Here is a 7,052-nt window from a genome sequence, read left to right on the forward strand (position 1 = left end):
TATGATGTGGGGTGAAGTGAAGGAGGTGGGGGGGTGGGGGGGGGGGGGGGGGGGGAGGGGGGCAAGGGTATATCTATTCTTTAAAGCATAAGTGAAGACAAACAATTATATACATTGTTGAAATCCTTTTTTGTGAACTGTTGTATTTGGGAAATGATTTGTAACTTTGTTATGTCATTTACTCATCCAGGCACCCCTGCCAGACACTTTTCAAATTCCTGACCATTTTCTTTTCTCCACTGCAAGAAAAGCAACACAGCTTGGTCAAGGCTGAGACTGGAAAGTGAAGGAAAAGAAGCTCATTGATGGGGCAATCTTTGTGCTCTCCATAGGTGTTGCTAGAACTGGGAACCTGGGGCTTGTGTCCTGAGTCTCCTACCCTGTTCACCGGGTTTAGCAACAACTTGCTATCCAGGATGGATTTACATTACACCCTACAGTGCCAGCATAGTTCTTGAGCTTCTTTCAGGTATGTAACTACTGAACACCAATTATTTGTGTTACTTAGCTTAGTGGCAGGACCAAGATATGGATAGCAGAGATCAGGCAGGCAGCAATGAATCATAGGTCATGATTCTAGAAACAGTCAGCTTATGGAGAAAAGAACTTGCACGACCTATTTCTATGAAAAACAATGTACATAAAAGCGATACATCCCTAACCATGTGAAATGGTTCAGGGCAGTAACCACAACATGGATATAATGTTCTCGGGACTTTAAGCTAATACACTTGAGCAGGGGCTGACTGGCAACTTTTAGCCCAGGGGGCAATTGCCACCCTGCCCCCCGGCCCAGTCCGCCCCTGCACTTGAGTAAATCTGGGAACATGGAATGGCTTGGTGTTAACATTTGTGACAAGATCTGTAATGTGGTGCTTCTATAATAATTGCACTCTTACCCGCTATAAGAAGATGTCAATTACTTTCTCCAGAAAGTTGGCAGCTACAGCTGTGATACTCAAGCCCTAGTACATGGCCACAAACCCATCTAGAAGATGATGAGACAATGAAGATGAGTAAGGACCTTAAAGCGAACTCCAGACCAAAATTGTTTTGTTTTGGATAGAGTAGGGAAGAACCTCTTGTATTGCTCCTTGTATCCTCTTATGATATATTTCATCTTTCTTCTCCTAGAGATGTGAACGTGATATCTTCCCAAACAAGGATTCCAATCTTTGAATTAATTAACGTCAATCTTTAAGATGAGGAAAGCTGTAAAAGGTAAGCAGTTGTTTTTGCAACAGTTCTGTAGGTTTATAGGTATATTCAGGGACGGATTTACTCCACCTCTCCACCTGCCGCCCCAAGGCCAGGTTCCACAATACCCCCCCCGCACCCTTATACCGGCGCACGCAACTTCCCCACAAGGTCACCGCTGCCGCCCCTCTGCGCTCTGCCGCCCCGAGGCCGGGTCTCGGTGGCCTTGTGGGAAATCCGGGCCTGGGTATATTATGTGACCGGCTTAGCTACAACTATGCCTATCAGACTTTTTTTTTTTACACATGACAAATTAAGGATTCTACCTCCCTTCTCTCTAATGGGAGACAAATTGCTATGCTAAATCATTTCCCAATATTAAAAATTTGCAGAGAATATGTACTTAAAAAAGCTGAGAAAGTCGAATAGGAACACAATATAATGACCAATGGGATTCATCTTTTATTAAATTAAACAATAAAACATAGAATCTAATTGGACACTGTTGGCAACAACTTCATTGTTTTTGTTTTTTTTTTCTATTTAGTAGTCCTCCTTATGTAAGCTGCAACATTTGTTCCATATCCAAAGGCAGTGTGGTTGAAGTATTCTAAAGATTGCATAGATTGGAGTCAGCATGGGGTTGATGTAGCTAGCAGTATAGAATATGATACTAAACTTCTTTTTAATGTCACTGCTCAGGAATTGACCCAAAGCCAAGGCGTCTCCTATAGCTCCAACTGGTCAGGCAGCTTAGGCTGTCAAGGTCTTCAAGCATCGCTTATTGATAGTCAACCATATGTTAAATAGAGCAGTCACAGAGGGAGAGGCTGGGGCAAAATGTTTCATAGGATAATGCTGGTGCTCTAAAAAAATATAGCTAATGGTTATGTTTCAAAATTCCTGCACCTGTCTTAGACCAGAGGGTTGGCCAAACGTTATTTGGTCTTCTCAGGGCCATGTTTAATAAAATTCTTTCTTTTAGCCCTTTCCTGGTGCACTGCCTTGTGGATATTAATAAAACTTCCATGGTTCATAGTACATTTGTTGCAGCCAGTGCAAATAGGAGGAGGGTCTATTGTAATTACTATAGCATATAATGTATTTCTAAATAAAAATGGTCATCCATTTTCAATATTTGACAATTTTTCTCTCTGCTGCAATCAATCCAAATATGTAGACAGGAAAAAATTAAAATAATAAATAACTATCCCCTACTCAGGGGACCATTAAATTAGGATTCTGGTCAAAAATAAAAATAATAATAGCGAATTAAAAGAAAACATAAAAAAACAGGTTTTGCTACGATACTCCATCCAGAGCTGCCCGGAAGCCTTTAAAACAATCTTTGGCTCCAGTTTGGGGATGTTAAACAGAGATCAAAATTGGAGTTCTGAATATATAGTTAATTGGGTCAATTCAACGATCCTGTACGACCGTAATGACAATTTTGTTTTTAAAAACAGGATGGAAAATGTTTCTCCAAAGAATGAAATTCTAACAGGGAATGTAGCTTTCCTTCTAGAGACTCTATTTTTCCCCCCAAGATTTTGAACGACATTCTACAAGTCTCTGATGGCGTTATCGAATGTTCTAACCGGATTGTTCATATGAACGTTCGTTTGGCAATCTACCAGCCAATGGCCAGCTTAAGACCCCGTTCACACCGTGGCGGTTCGGCATGGATCCGCCGACATGAACGATTCCATACATTGCTATGGGGACTGTTCATGCGACCACGCAGGTCCGCGCGATCCGAACCGGCCCCCGCCCGAACTGCTCCCTGTACTATTTTTGCAGAGCTGATTGGTGCAGTTTCCATACAGCTTTCTATGGAACCGCGCTGATCAGTGCGGTTTTGGGCCTTTTTCATTGCATTTCAGCGCTGAAATGCAATTAAAACCCCCCAAAACCTCCCTTTTGAGATCAGTGTGGTAACCGCGCTGAACTGCAACTGTCCTGGTGTGAATGGGCTCTAAGATAGGCTGACCTAAAATAGGGTAGTCCTAGAGTAGCTCTTTCAACCAGATGTGGATAATATAAATCTTTACATCAACTTCCTTCTTTAGACACATGCTTGAACCCTTGTAGCAGCAGTTGTTTATTTGTCCACTCAGCAACATTATATTTTTTTAGAGCAGGTTGTCAGTAATGACGAAGCAAGAACTTGACATAAATGTGGCGGGTGGCCAGATTCTAGTGACTTGCACTGAAATTAAAGGGTGAAGGAATCAATCAAAACTGGATAAACCAGAAGTACAAGTACACCCGAGAATTAAGGATTGAAAGTCAGTATAAAAATATCTATAAAGTAACACAGACGGTTTACCATTCTCATTATTTGAATACAAAATATGGGTCAAAAATGCCCTAAATGACCGGGCTTGTTCACACTGGGCAGAACGCATGGCTGGTGTGAGCTGGGAGGAACAGTGCTAATCCATCTATTACACTGTTTACTTTTTTAGAACTTTTTAGAACTTTAGGGAAAAGTGACATTCCCTTCAGTTCTATTCGCCACAGCGGCATTGTGATGCGGTGGTGTGTGGAAAACATGCTGTGCTGAATACAAGTACTGCATGCAATACTTTGCTGTGAACTGACCTGATCGAAAACAGGCCTTTTTGCAAGGCTGCCAGCATAGTCACAACACATCGGATGTGAGCATACCCTTAGACCCACTAAAGTGGAATGTACACTGGTGGAAAAATGTGTAAAGTGCAACTTTAGCCCAAACATTTATTTTTAGTATTTGAGAGTGTGGGAAATATTATAGTTATGTGGGGTTTTTATTTGTGTTACTGGTGACACTCCTGGCTGGTGAGGTGGGCTCTCTCATGTCCAAGTGACAACTTGGTCTTCACCAGAGCTCCCTGCAAGGAGTGGTGGGCCAGCTGACACCAGGTCATGGCCCTCGGGTTTGCCCCACTAAGGGGTTTGAGGAGCAAGGTGGCTAAGGTAAACAGAAAGGATGGGATGGCAAGGTCGGTGTGCAGTCAGAAGCATTTGGCAGGCAAGAGAGTAGTAGTTGGATTCCAGAAAGAGGTCAAACCAGGACGCAGGAAAGAGCATAACATGAACTGGCAGGGAAGAGTCGACACAGGAGCAGGAGACAGGTGCAGTGTCAGGCAATCCGGGTCAGAACGGGTAATCCGATCAACAACAATATAGTCGGTAGGAAGACACGATTCCCTCCACCAGAAAGGAAGGTTTTAAAATATCCCCAAAGCAAGTGAGCATGCCCAGCATCAGGGACACACGCCAATGTACACTAACACACACCGATGTGTGCACACTTGCGCGCGTGACCAGTCATAGCCAAAATGCCACGAACTGGAGCATGAAGTGCAACACAGGGACAAGACTGGGCCAATTCCTGGGCTGTGCAGACATGGATTCTAGAGGTACTGTAACAATTTGGGTCTATGTCCACACTAGGTTAACTCTTCTTAATGGGTACATAGACAGAAATAAAATCTTGACAGGCTTTGTAAATGTTTTGAAGGTGATTCGGTCCACTTTCTGTCCCAGTGACTACACAAGAAGTGAAAGAAAATCTCCTCACCTGGTCACACACAGCAATAAAAACCTCCAGAGAAGTGAGATTTTGAGCACTGAGTTTCCAGTTATGATTTAGGGTCTTGGCCAAATGTGTCTTCTGTTCTTTCAGACTAATTAGCATGCTGCTCTTTGGTATAGCGGAGCCTCTAAGGGCTTTTGGAAGAATGGATCATATATTTAGGAAATTGAGAACAACTCAAAAGTTGAAGCCAGATACAGTTCATTAGCTTCCGTAAAAGTATCCAGCTTCAGAGGTTCTATGGGGCCCTTTTCATCGGGGTTTAAAGGAGAACTATGAGGTGAGTGCTTTTCACTCACCTCATAGTTCTAGCCGTCCTGTGACAATGAGTCTGTCACAGGTCGGCTCAGTAGATCGGGAGGTGAGCGAACACATACCAGCGTTCGCTCACCTCTCGAACCTGTCACGGCTCTCTGCCGTGACAGGAGAGGGGCTGGATTCCCCCCTCCCCGCTCCGATCCGCCAGCGCTGACTGGCGGAACGGACGGGGGAGGGGGCGGGTACAGCTGGCTCTGCCTCTAGATAGGCAGAGCCAGCTGTCAGTCACGCAGCTGGGCGGATCCGGGCACAATTGTCGGGATCCGCTTCAGCTGCGGCGTCTCAGTATACCGCGAGCTACAGCTCGCGGTATACTGATCCTAGGGTGACGGGAGGACGCTAGTTTGTGTCCTCCCGTTACCCTAAGGAGAACTATGGGGAAAAGCCATAACCCCATAGTTCTCCTTTAAGATTATTGTATTGGGAGGAGACTCAGGCTTTTGGGAAATGTATTTCTTGAGCAAACAGTTCAACAGAAAGCTTGTAATCTGCTCCTGGTTTATTAGTGTCCTTCAATTACCCTGAAAGTATTTCCTACTGTGAGGACACTCATAAACGACATTAGGAATTCAACTTTTGAGTTGCGCTCTTTCCTGCATATTTGAGAATAAAAATCTAATATTCTGTCAGTTTCCCACTTCTGAATTTAGAGGCCACATTGTTGGAATGCTTGAGGCCAGAATGATGCACTGGAAACTAATGATGCACCGGCACTAAGCCTCAGCTCATCATTATTAACGATGAAGGATAGATTCTTATCCCAGGGTTATCCATCAAAGCTTTTGGATTTAACAATTCAGAAGCTATGGGAAATTAGAGGAGTAAAATGTAGGAACATGGTAATATGGTTCAGTTCCCCATCCCCAAAAATAGCAAGAATTGTGCACAATAGGTGGACGATCTTACGGGATAATCTCCCCTATGTCCCAGAATTCTGTTTGAACCTGTTAAACTCTTACAAACGAGTGCCATCTATAAAGGACAGATGAGTTAAAGAATAATTTCTCTTTTCTGACCATGCATCATCATGTTACACCAATGTTTAGAGTGTAACATGAAACATGGTCACGGTGCGCAGCCCCGTACAAGTCCTTTTAATGAATTTAATGTACATAAGAAAGTCAAGCAAGCCAGGATTATGATATACCATGAAGATCAAAGGTTGGTAGATTGGCATCAACAATGAGACAGATGACCCTTCCACAATAATGGCCTCAATTAGTATGTGGAGAGTCTCTCAACATGCTCAGTCTACAGAAAAATGTCCAGTGCTTCCTCGTCTTTGCACAACTATGTCCTTTAACTGCAGGATCCATATACAAGATACCTCAGAAGGCCTTCAAGGAGTTCGATTTAATGGCCTAGCAGGAGCAGCAGCAAAGCTCCCATCAGTCATTTAGGCATGATCAAAGCCATCTGGGAATAAGGGTGTTTCTGAGGGTTCCAACCCTCAGGGGGAGTGAAGAAAACGTTTAAGTGGGTGGGTGTGTGACCCAGTGGTGGACCTAAGGAACAAAGGGCCCTGGTGCAAGATTCCCCCCCCCCCAAAAAAAGCCCATAAACCCAGCGCTCTCCTCCCGCAGCGCTCGGCCGGCTGTCACTTTCTCTCCTCCCCTCTGGGACACAGAGTGGGGAGGAAAGAAAGCACGGATGCGTCGCTATATCAGCAGAAAAATTGCACTTTTGGCATTTAGCCAAAAGTGCAATTTCTGGCCGATATCTTTTGGCGGCCGATATATCGGTGCAACCCTAATATTTACAGCAATGCAGAATGGCCCGGACTAAAGAGAACTACACATCCCAACAATACTTTATATAATAGCATTTCTGTATAAAGTACTGCTGAGATTTGTAGTCCTTTATGGAGGGTGCCATTCTGCATTGCTGCAACAGTACTTTATACAACATTAGGCTACAAATAATAATTATTTTAATGAATTATTTACCCCCCCCCCCC

The sequence above is a fragment of the Nanorana parkeri genome, unplaced genomic scaffold (assembly GCF_000935625.1).
Source record: "Nanorana parkeri isolate BGI_ZX_2015 unplaced genomic scaffold, ASM93562v1 scaffold508, whole genome shotgun sequence".
Taxonomy (NCBI): Eukaryota; Metazoa; Chordata; class Amphibia; order Anura; family Dicroglossidae; genus Nanorana; species Nanorana parkeri.